This window comes from Gavia stellata, chromosome 24 (assembly GCF_030936135.1).
Source record: "Gavia stellata isolate bGavSte3 chromosome 24, bGavSte3.hap2, whole genome shotgun sequence".
NCBI classification, from domain to species: domain Eukaryota; kingdom Metazoa; phylum Chordata; class Aves; order Gaviiformes; family Gaviidae; genus Gavia; species Gavia stellata.
In genome coordinates this window covers 10,827,827-10,840,633 of record NC_082617.1, presented here as the reverse complement: position 1 = coordinate 10,840,633, position 12,807 = coordinate 10,827,827, and positions in this window count along the sequence as shown.

Sequence of the window (12,807 nt, the reverse complement as noted above, 5' to 3'; positions counted from 1 at the left end):
AACGCGTATCTGCCGGAGATTGCATGAAAGCCCATGCGTCACTGTCTCCCTGTAGCTATTTATGGAGAGGGAGGACTCCAAGCGACATCTCTACCCTCCACGTAATGCTCTTAGTGCTAAAATCAGCAAAAAAAGCAGAGTGAGGGGCTATGACCTGGGAATTTTGGCGCGCTGGGTAGCCCGATTTCTGCTTTGTTTACTTTCCTCCTTTAGGACTCACCACACTTCCCAAAGTGGTGATTTCCCCTCTTTCACCTCCTTTCTTCCTCTCCCCAGGAAAAGAACCCTTATTAGCAGGAGAGAGAGCCTTTCCCTCCACCAGCTCCCCAGCCGCTGCCCACAGTCAGGGGAGGTTTACTGTACCCCAGTCCCACAACACGAACACCCTACGGATGGGTCTGCTCCAGGCAGGACTGCCGTGGAGCAAACAAGAAACCACTCTGGTCCGGTGCGTGCTGCACGCCTCTTCCCTCCGGCTGGTTTATAACCCACCTCCTTCGGGACCCAGCTGCCTGCTGCCAGCGCCGCTCCTTAGCGTTGCTGGGGGAGCGCTTCCTAATCCACCCCTCCTCTTCGGCAGCGTGGAAAGGTGGGTGGCTCTATCTGGGAAGAGGTTCTTTCCCTTCAGTCTTGCTCAACAGCTCCTGCCTGTGCTCTCAGGAGTGGCGAGAGAAGAGAGTTAAATGAATCAACAGGATTTTTCCCTCTTATCCTTGCTAAATTTCCATGATGATAAAAGTGCTGAGGATGAGCAGCGAGGAGCAGCTCATGCGTGCTTGCAGCCCAGGCTGCCTGCAGCCCTCTCCTTACGGCTCTATTTTCAACCCTGGACTAATTTTGAACTGTATCTGCTTCCCGGTGCTTAGTTCTGCGGCGCCTCATTTGCCCCGGTGCTGAGCACTTAATATCCTCGGCTGGGATTGACTTAGAGCTTGGGCGCTTCTAGAGGTCACTGCGTGGGGCCAACGCTGGCACCACCGCTGCAGGCTGCCCGGGAGGAGCAGAAGCCTGTCTTCTCCGTGTCAGTGGGCTTTAGCATCCTCCAGCGCATGCTCCAAAGTTCAAAAAGAGTTACGTCTTACTAGATATTCACTACGGAAAAAGAGATGGATTGAAAAAGACATTTAAAATATCACCTGAATGAAGGGAGCTGGGGTACCGTAACGTGGGGGTGAAAGGGGGGCTGCCAGGCTCCTCATTCAGTTGCTGCTCTGACAGCTTTGAAATGTCTTTTCCTCCCTTGTACAAAATAGTTTCCTCTGACAGTTCATCATACAGCCAGCTTTAAGGAGGAGAGAGCAGAATATTATTCTTAGTAATATAACAGTCACTTCAGTGCGATTACCAGCGCCACGGGAAAAGTTTCTACAGCGTAATGCTGTTGTCGATAACTACTTGTATCCAGTTCTGGAACTCACGAGGAATACGCAGTGGCATGGCCTTGTGCATCGGGGAACCGCAAGCAACAAGCAATATTTTTCATGTAAACAAAGAAAACAAATTAAGTACAGATAGTAGGACCCTATTTGATTCATGCATTCATATTATTTTAAAGGTAACGTGCATGCAATTCAGCTTTTATGCTGATGAGTGCAACAAGTTATTCAGATTTCTTTCTTTTCCCCTTGCTTAAACTGTTTGATGTGTATCAAACGATGGCAGGGGAAGTACCGCTTCACACCTCCGCCTGCCCTTTGGGCCTTGCCTGGGCCCCGCGGGGCGGCTCCGGGGCTGCCCCTGCCCCTCCGAACGCAGGGACCGTACTGCTGCGGGGGACCCAGGGGCCAGGCGGGGAGCGCTGGGGGCTCCGGTCCTTCCAGAGAGGGGCTTCCCCGCTGTGGAGCGCGCCATGGGAGAGCCATCCCCATCCCATTCCGAACAACGCTTCTCCTCGGCACTTATCTTCAAAGTGCTGCACAAACATTAATGAATGACTCCGGGATTGCCGGGGGAAGAGCTGGCGGAGGGAGGGGTGACAGCTCGCCCTGCCCGGCTGGCTCGCTGGAAGCCAGGCCTGCCTTTGCCGGCTGCGAGGAGTGGGATGCTCCCTCACCGCGCTTGCCGTTAGCTGCGGCAATTACAGCTCCGGAGGAGCTGGCGGTGCGTTTTAAGTGCCTGCGTTAATAATAGGAGGGGTTTTAGCACGTAAGGTAGTTTTATCTATAAGATTATTTATTTTTAAAGTCCCTGGACTATGTTTAGGAGGATGACGGGTCAACAGCATTTACAGCCCACCAGGTTTTCCAGAGAGAGTTCTGTACCAAGAGGTTTGGGCCCAGCGTGCCTCCCCTACGCCTTGCCCTTCCTTGGGCAGCCCCAACCAGAGAGAGCCCAGGGACTAGCTGGGTGAGCGCTGAAAGGTTTTTGAGTGTTGCCATGCTCTAGTTAACGAGCAAATGAGATTTCCATGTACCTTTATATTCATTAAACCCTTTTTAGCAGTCATATTTGGGTAGTGTTCAGACAGAAATCAATTTCAATGGGAACTGTTGATTTGCTTTACCCAGATGATATCTTTTTAAAATGCACTTTTTTCCTAAAGACACTTTGGAAAGTAAAACTCTATTTACCACCAATGTATGACTATGCAAAGAGAGATGACTTATCTCCAACTTTTTCACCACTATTTAAACATTATTGGAAAGCAATGAATAACTGAAAGGCAGAAGAAATGAATAAGAAAAAAAATATCTAATTGAATTCCAAAATGCAACCTCTACCCCCTGCTCCTGGCTGCGCTTTGTGAGGTGCAAGAGCCGAGAGCCAGACTGAACATACTCAGCATCTTCACCCCAATAAATGCCGCCGGGTTTGTGACTGGAGCGGTACAAAGCCCTGGCGCCCCGATAACCTGATTTCCAGGGAAATGGCACGTAACCCTCCTCTCTCCCCATGAGCCGGTGTGTGGTTATTCTCAAAAACAACGTCCTGAACCGCTGCTAAGCGTTACCTTTGAGAATTCACAGCGGACTCCAGCCAACCTTTTCCAAAAATGTGTTACAGCATCATATTTTCACCAAAGCGTTTTACATTCGTGCATGGAGGGAGGTGTTTCCGTGGGAACAAAACCGGGGCCGCCTTGTTCCAGGTCCCCCAGGGGATGCACAAAGGCAAAAGCTGCCTGCTGGGTCCTGGAAAATTGCTTCTTCCATCCCAGGCACAGGAGGGACGGACCTGACCCAGGTGTTTCCCTTTCCTTGTGGCAGGTTTGCGTTATGGTCTCAAGATACAAGGGGTATTTTGAGGAAAGGGCTGTAGTTTCTGGATTTTAAGGCTTTCCGCTCCGTAAATATAAAGCCACGTGGCCCTGGGCTGAGGGGACAGCACTGCAGGTCACTCCAGGTGATTTTCATGTGTGAGACTTCAGCCCAGAGAGTTTCTAAAGAGCAGAAACTGCTTCAAAAGCAAATTAAAGCTCTAATTCCACCATGGCAGGGTCTGGTGGGGGGCAGGCAGTGGCTTCCCACTGCATTTTGACTCATTCCCATTCAGTATTTGTAGCTCCTGATATTCAGGTGGGACGCAGGTCCCGGTTCACCTTGCTGCCATCTCCGTGCCGTGGCTGAGCCCTTCACCTGGCAGCCCTGTCCCCTCTCCCCCTGCCCCTAGAGAGGTGCCAAAACAAACACTGCCTTCCTCACCCCCTTGGGGCCCTGCCAGCTTGCACATGCTGCGCTTGAACGCTCTTAAATCTGTAGCCAGAGCAATATGTTAATGTACAAATTAGTCAGAGTAATTGAAACATCTCAATCCTGCTTGTCCAGGTCCTACTTACAGCAGGGAACTTGACTGTAGAACTCAGACACCGAGCGGGAAACCAAGCCACGCCAGCACCTGCGAGCCACCGGCGGCAAAGTCTGGTTGATGGACCTTGGAGCCGATGCCTCCGGCGGGCAGGAGCGGGCAGGGGGACAGGCAGGGGCCAGCCCGGTCCCCGTGCTCCCTGGCAGGGATGCTAATGCCCTGGGGCGCACATCCCGTCCCTCCCTGCCGCAGGGCTTGGCACACCGGGGCTCCCTGCACGCCCCGGGGTGCCCAGAGCAAGGGATCGCCTGTAATCCCTTCCGCAGGTTTTGGCACGTGCCAAGGTCGGCAGAGGCAGCCTGCGGCTCTGCGCGGGCAGGACGCAGCCCTGCGCCAGGATGGATCCGAGCGAGGAGAGAGGCCGCAACGCTGCAAGCAGCACCCGGGGCTGAAATGCAACGCGGCTCATGAAGGTCCCATCCCTCTGGGATTGGGGTGACCCCGCTGACACGGTTGAAGCGGACACGGTGCTGGTGACTTGGGCCAATAGGAATGGATGCTGCCCACACGTGTGGGGCTGTACGGCCCCGGTCCCCCACATGCAGTGCCGTGCCACCCCTGTCCCCATGCATGCTCCGGCTGATGCCTGCCCAGCTCAGCTCTGCCCCAGGCTCCGCTCGCTCCCCAGGGTTCAGAGCTGGCCGAGAGCAGCCCATACCCCCCGCTGGCCTTGGGAATTGGGGTGACAAGACCCCTGGGGCTGCCAGGAGCACACGGAGAAGGGAAAGCTGCAAAGGACACCCATATCCATGGGGCTGGGGCATTGGGTGCTGCTGCCTGTCCTGCCAGGGAAGATATGTGGATGGTTTAAGACCCCTGGCAAAAGCCCCCCCAGACGGGTAAATCCCCGACAGCGCTGACTTACCGGTGGCAGCCGCTGGCATCCTCACAGCCTCGGGGGTCGCTGGGGGCTCTGGGCAGCAGCCCGTGGCCTGGGAGCCCATGGCACGGCCCGGGGGCTCAGCGCCGGGGGGCTCGGTCCCCTCCGCTCCCCGGGAAGGGCTGGGGGGAGCGGGGCAGTGCTGTGTTCCCCAGCATCACTGGCGTCGCCACGGCAACTGCCGGATGACTCACGCTTATATTTATGAGTGACATCAGAGATGCGGAGGAGGGGGCCGGGGGCTGGAGGGGCTGAGGGCGATGCCGGGAGCAGATATTCCCGGTTCGGTTTTGCTGATTAAAGCTGGAAGGTTTTGTGCAGGGAAAACACCCTGAGCCAGCCCTGCAGCCCCCCAGGGCTCTCTACAGTTACCTGAAAGGAGGTTGTGGTGAGGTGGGTGTTGGTCTCTTCCCCCATGTAACTAGTGAGAGAACGAGAGGAAACGGCCTCAAGTTGCACCAGGGGAGGTTTAGGCTGGATATTGGGGAAAATTTCTTTACGGAGAGAGTGGTGAAGCACTGGAAGAGGCTGTCCAGGGAGGTGGTGGAGTCACCATCACTGGAGGTGTTCAAGGACCGTGTGGACGTGGCACTGCGGGACATGGTTTAGTGGGCATGGTGGGGTTGGGTTGGTGGTTGGACTTGATGATCTCACAGGTCTTTTCCAACCTTAGTGATTCTGTGATCTCGCTGGGGTCCTGGTGTTATCGTGCAGGAGACCCCCGGAGTCAGGCGGGGAGGAGATGCCGGAGCCCCTCCACGCGTTGTCTCTGAAAGCTGCCTGGTGCTGGCAGCGGGGCTGGGGCACAGCAGCACCGACACCCCGGGCAGACGGGGCCCCGCTCCCCCGCGCTGCCGTTGGGCCTCAATGCTTTTCACAATACACCAGATTAAGGAAAGTGGTTTAGAAATCACTTGCCTTGAGTGGCTTCACCTTCGTGCCGGGCGCACGGACAGGGGGAGGCTGCCTTCAGGGGTGCATTGGGGTCCTCGTCTTTGGTGATGCTGCACCCATGCATCATCCCCAGGGGACCCTGCCCGCACCTGGGAGGCAGTCGCAGCTCCCCAGCGCCAACAGCCCGGCACGGTGACACCGTGGGAGCTGAAAAGCAGCCTTGCTTGGAAACTACTCAAGAAGAGGGAGAAGCATTAGCTGGGCACACGCACAGGGGGTTTAGGCACCACCACACACAAACGCTCCACATCTGGAGGTTTTTCCAGAGCATTTTGGTAGCGCTGTTGCTCATAGCTGTGCCGTGCAGGGCTCCATTACGCGCCATCAGATAACCACAGCCAGCAGCGCTGATGCTCCATCCCGTCTCGCTCACAGGCTCGTTAGATCAAGCCTGATGAGACAGAATGAAATATTTTTAGTAGGATGAGAGTCCTCCACGAGGCTCTGTACTGAACAAGAGCAGCACCAGGTCAGACAGCGATGCAGCAGCTACACGATCTCCAAAAAACAAACTTTTCTCAGCCCTCCCTGGGAGCAGCCCCAGGGGCATCACTCAACACCCCCCCCACCAGACACCCTCTCAGGGGCTTCAGGGCGTCCCTCCTTACATGAGGCTGGGATCAGGGAAGCCAACACTCAAGGCTTTTATTTTTAGCACAGCAAATTATAAATACAGCCTACGGTAACCCACAGAAATCTGAGCAACTGCTTGGTCTGGGAAGTGACGGCATCGGGAAGCCTGTGGCAGCCAGAGCTGCCCGGCCAGCACCGTACCGCCAGGTCTACCGCAGGGAAAGGCACCGTCCCGCTTCCAGACACCCAGGCTGGATGAAAATACAAACCGCTTATGGGCTCGGCTGTGCCAGGCACGATGTTCCTGCAAAGGGGGAAGAGAGGGCTGGCAGGAGGAGAGGGCTGCTGCTGACTCCTGCCTGTGCTGGCGGGAGCGGGGAGAGGAGGGATGGGGATGGATCGCTCGGGGGCCAGAGTGCAGATTTCATGGAGGATTGTGCATCTTTGCTTTCCTTGGTGAGCGCTCGCGTGTGGGAGCAGGGGAGGAAGGCGCCCGTCCGTGAGGAAGCCAGGCGTATGGGGGTAAAGGCAGAGAGCACCCCGTGATTCATCGCACGCAGCCTGGCAACGAGCTCCTGTGTAGGGGAAAACACAGATGGAAGAGAGCTGCTGTGATGCTGAGCCAACAGCACGGAAATAGTCGGCTGGTGTCCTTTTAAGGAGGATTTAGAAGGGTCCAAATTATTTTCCTTTTCTTGCACGCTTCACGGAGGAGCCGTGCGGGGTGTGGGGTCCAGCAGCCCGCACCGCCTGGCTCGCCCCGGCTGGGCCGTGCTTCCGCCCTGCTGCAGGGACCACACGGGAACAGAGCCAAAATCTAACCCTATGTGCCAAGAAATCCAGAGAGATGTCCAAACTCCGCACAGCCCTCGCACAACGGGAAGAGGTCAAGGCGGCTGCGTGGCTGGAAGCAGCAAGTTCAGCTCGGCACCAGGGGCTGAGCTATTCCAAGGGCTGTCCCGCATAGCAGCGTCGAGGAGGAGCTGAATAATTCAACCAAACTCTGGGCACGTGGGAGCTGCCGCAGGTCTGGGACTCCCAGGCACAGATTCCCTGAGGAGCAGCCCTCCCTCAGAGTACAAACAGCGGTTCACGGCATCATAAATGTGGTTTATGCCCAAGCTATGGCTCATAAAAGCCGGGTAACCACATCATGCATAAGCGCTACAAGTCTTCCATGGGTAAGCTTTTTTTCAGGGTGCACCAGCAGCCACTCACACCTGCACAGCACAGCACCGAGGCACTCAGACAGCCCTCGCCAAGAACTAAGCACAAAGCCTCCGCAGCCGTCGCTTGCGCCGTGCAACGCAGGGCCCTGGCGTGGAACCAGCTCGACCAGCTCACCGCTCTGCGCACGCCGCTTCCCAGAGTGGGAGAGCTCGTTATGCAACGATGCTGATGGCATCGTTAACAAAACCTGCTTGAGAGCTGCAACTCTCCCCTACAACAGCCATGGGGAAGCGGCAGTACTGCATCCCGGGGCGCAGGATCTGTGCAGGACCCCTCGATGTGAGGTTTGCATCCTACCAGCTGCTGCATTAACCACCACAGGGGAGGCAGTGGCCACGCTGCTGGAGCCCAGCACCCGGAGCCACGGTCACTCCCCAGGAGCCCTGGGCGCTCGCAGGCTCTGAACTCAGGCCTTTTATTTGGGCACCAGTTCCTCGGCCAGGCATCTCATTTACACCCTTGGGTTTGAGAGAGCTGGTCACCTCTCCAGGTTTATTTTGGTCTGGCATGGTCCGGTCCAGCACATCTCGAGTTACTGATGTCCCGCCCCCAGCTCCACCAGTGACGGGATTCCTGGTGACACCGGATACACGGGGCTCGGGCACTGCAGTCCCTTCTCAGGTCACGCTCACCACCAGTCGCACCAAGGCTGTTCGCACATGTACGCTGCAGACCTGCTCGCTTTGAAACCATTTTCCAGGACCAAACCACCAGAGCGACGGTCCAGCTCACAAATGCAAGTCTCAGGTTTGAAACGAAAGCTTTTGAGTAGCGAGAGAAAAGAATTTGCCCCCTTAATTCTGCCCCAAACCCACTTCCCCTATAGCAAAGCAGCCCCAGCAGCTTCCAGAGCAGCTGCTTCCTTTGGCTAATTGCTCTCTTATAGTAAAATCACCATTAAAAAAAAAATTAGCACAACCAAGCACAGAGCAAACGACTGGATTATCACAGAGGGGACTGCAGCCTTGATCTGGGTGCATCGGGCTGCCAGCGTGTAGGAGCTCCCAGGGCAGCACCCGCCGCTTCCTTCTATTTCTGCTGGAACCTGCTCCAGGCAGATACATTAGAGGAGCTGGCCAGGTAATTGTACGATATTCTACTCCTTTTTATGGGCTAGCGCTACTAGTGAGCTCCAATTCAAGGGAGAAGAGGGCACACATGGAAGGAGAAAGCCCAGCCACTGCACAGCTTCCTGGGAGAGGCGACTGAGGGAACGGGAATGACTCTTGCCACACCGTTTGCGGTGTTAGTAATGCCTCACCTCGCCAACACCAAGCTGCATTTTCACAGCCAAGTGCAACCTGTACTTACCTTCCCCACCCTTCATAGTACGGACTCTGGCTTGGCTGGAGGCAGCTCCCGGGCCGACGCAGCAGCAAGCCTCTCGCCTTCTCACTGCTGGAGAACGCCAGCAACGCATCTCCGCACCAAAAGCGCCCTTCTCATCTCGAGAGTCGACAAACACTACGCCAATTACCCCCCATCCTGTCACTCAGATAGCAGCACTTTTTAATCTTTAAGGTGTGGATTTCTGCCCAGACCTGCTGTACCAGTTTAGGTTCAGAAGTACCATTATCTAATGATACACCATGAGCTGATTTAAGGGTTTTTTTTGTTTTAATTTTAAATTAGTGAAGAGCTGGACCTTTGAACCATCCTGCAGCCTACTGCCTGTCTGTGCATTGAAGGAAATCTGAGTTAGGGGCCACCTGGCACCAAGAGAATACCTGGCATTTAACACCACCACATTTACAAACCTGGACTGAACAGCAAGCATTTAGATGTCTCATACGCTAATCCTCCATCTTTCACAGGATGCAATGAAAATTACTCTGAACTCCTCACCAGTTGCTGTAACATGCACTAAACAAACAGGCTGCTGGCAGGTGCTCTTCCTTGCCCTGAACATTGTGTGAAAATGCTAATAACCCCACCTCTTCTTTAGAGAAATAACCTCACGCATTTACACTCTTAATCAGTTGCCTCCAAGGCAACCACACACACGTGGGCAAGGCTCAGCAGCACTTCCCACCTCATTGCCAAACCGCCAGCAGCAGCACTGGCACTACGCGAGAAGGGCATTTTGGTTTCGCCACGTGCAAGTAGCCGCATCCCACCGCACCGCCAGCTGCTATTTGCTCGAGCAGTTTTCCTTAATGGGGGCTCCCCTGTTGTGGGAGAAAAGGATTCCAATTTACCAGTCAACAACCATCAAGATAAATCCCTCTCAGATGGCATCAGTCCATCCCAGGGGATCACCAAATCTTGTTTCACATAGCCCTTGCAATGAATCTTACCAACACAACTTTTTCTGGGAAATGGGGAAATAACTTCCAGGTGCAAAACCACCTATTGAACCAGGATTTTCTGCCCAAACTTTGTTATAGGTTTGTTGACCAACTATCGAAATGCCTTATTTTCTGAGAAACTATTCCAGCAGTCTGCAGATACAAGGAACATTCAGAGAATCATATGAATCACAGAGTATCAGGTTAGAAGGACCTCGAGGATCATCTGGTACAACCTTGGCTGGCAAAAGCACAGTCTGGACAATGACATTGAACGACGTGGATTCATAAACCTTTGCTGCTCCTGAAAATGACATCTCAGAACACCTTGTAATAAATCAAAAAACTTTATTTTTTAAGATATATTATAAATTTACAACACACATAACATCAGTGTCTTCAGTGTGTATGTGTGAGCAGGTTTAAAGACTCAGCATTCATTCTAGTCTCACTCGTGGGTACGACTTCTCCACATGCTAAAGGTACGCAATTGTTTCACTCTGAACAGGTCTGGCTTTGCTAACAATCTTGGTAACTCCCAGGAATATATTTCAGTAGACAACAGCGACTGCTTAAAAGGATAACAAATTAGTAGCATTGCTTGCTTTTTTTGCCTAGAAGGCTACTGTACAGGAGCAAAGCCTGCTTGTTTTCCCACTCGGGGAGAGGTCAGCGCCCCACGCGAGCACGTCCAGAATGAACCCTGAATTCCACAGGCTCAGTGATGTCCGCCCTAGTTAAGCTTCATAAAAGTAATGTTACATCTTAGAAAACAGCTGTGCATGCCACACATCAGTGTCAGTGCCATATAAAAATTGTCATATGCTGTACCTAATTATTTTATACACAGGTGAAACGAAAAATGTTAAGTCAGTACCTCGCAATATAATTTTACTGGTGCTGCCTTGTGGTGGATAGCAAATTACATTCTTGTACAGGTCATTAAACTATGATGAAAATATGCAAATTAAAAATCTCTACAGGCCTCTGTTACCTGCTGCAACAAAGACACTCTGTTTTGTGGGGCTTAGGTTAAAACGTGATCCGATTTCTTCCCTCTCCCCAGAGCATGATATAAAACTATACCCAAATTCAGTAAGAATTCAATGCATTTACATTTACTGAAGTTCACATGCTGCAAACAGAATCTGCATTAAAGATCTTCAAATCTAGGGGAAGAGGTCCTTAAAAACCCCTTTTGTTATACCTAGAGGTCAGGATGCAGGTGAGAACAACCACCATGATAGCACATTCACGTAGACATAGCACACGCTGCCTGCTGCTTCCTCTGCAGGAAGGTGGGGATTGCTGCCCTGGCCAAGCTCACCAACTGTCCTACCTCCAGCAGCAGCCGACAAACCCTTCAGAAGAATAAATCGGCCCAGAGAGGAGGATAGAAGTCAGCGGTTTGCTTATGCCTCAAAGCACAAGGACTTATGATCGGATGGAAATACCCAGCTGCAAGCGCCGCATCCTGCTAGTTAATAAAAATGCTATTTATTAAAAGTAGAAAAACAGGGTATTTACTTTGGATGAAACACTCACTATCCCGTGCACGCAACTTTTGTAAAATTGCCACTGAAGTAGAGACCACTGATAACCTCCGTATCTCTTCTACAGGCAATATTTGCTGACAGCGTTACTACACATTCGTTTGGTGCAATGCTTATTAAAATATATTAAAAGATCCTCAGCCCATGAATCACAATGCCTAAAAAAAAATTGTAACAGACCCAACTAAAAAGGATTTCAATAACCACTGAAGTGTTTCTTGGATATGGAGATCAATCTCCAAACGACAAGTTTGGTTCCAGGAGAGTGAGGAAAGAAATAGGGGTCAAGGTTTGGGACACATCTGTGAGAGAGGCTGCGAGCAGCCAGAAAGAAGCAATTAGCTGGAGGTTTCAGAGCTCTTGCAGGAGTGAACCTTGCACCATCCCAGAAGAGCACACTGACGACTGCTTTAGAAACCATGCAAGTTAATTTTCCAGCTGCATGGAGAACAGAAGCGTCCTTGAAATGGTGTAAAGCTCAGTGAACTGTGAAGTAGCTGGGTAATCTTGTGTGACCATTTTCCTTAGAGTGATGCAGCAATCTTAAGGGAAGACTCACGCCACTGCTTACGAGGAGAGAAAGACCAGCAGGTTCTTTGGACTGGACCAGACACTAGAGGTTTATCAGGAGAGTTACACTAGCTCAGGCTCACAGGTCAAGACAATCAAGGTCCAAGCTGTAAAGTGGCCACTGGCATTTTTTCCAAATACATCCCTTTAAATGCATCCCCTATAAAGAGAGTATAAATATGAAGCCCTGAGAACAAACTTCCATATAGTACATTTCTATTAAAAACATCAGTGTTTTGATGACAAAATGGTAAGTTATATATTTAAATAAATAGCTAGCTTTCAAGAGTCATGTAATATCAAAAGGTAGAAGATTGTCTGTATCAACTGATGGGGCAAAGAGATAGAACTGTAAGAAAGAGTCACTGCATTGTATGAGCCACCTACCACCCCATTTCCTTACTTCTCCTTGATTTCACAGGCTTCCAAATATTCTCTTGACCATGTTATGAGACACATCTTTGCTAGTTATAACTTGAACACTGGATATGCAATCACAGGACTTGAACCTGTAAATCCTTACTCCTGTGAGTAGTTCTTCCTCACAAAAACTTCTTTTTAAACAAAAACTTTATTCCCATGTGCCTAGGGACCTCTCACCAGCCTACAGACCAGATCCACCTGTCCTCCACCCTTCAGCCACGGAACAGGACAGTTTATCACCAGGCAAAGCTCTCACTGCACACAGTCCGTGTGCCTGGAGACCTGCCTGAACATTCTGACTCAATAGCAGTGATCTTTCAGTTTTTTGAAGGTTTTATAAAAACTGGGATAATCAATGCCTTTGCAGACACAGTGGACTTAACTCCTCCCTCCCTTTACTGTGATGAAGTAGCAACACACGCAGGTGTGATGGGGACACACAGCTCCCTGGTCTGCTACTAATTCATACCTAACAACAACACTGATGTCTTGATCAATTCCTCAGGTTTAACCTCAAGGGTAGTTTTTGTTT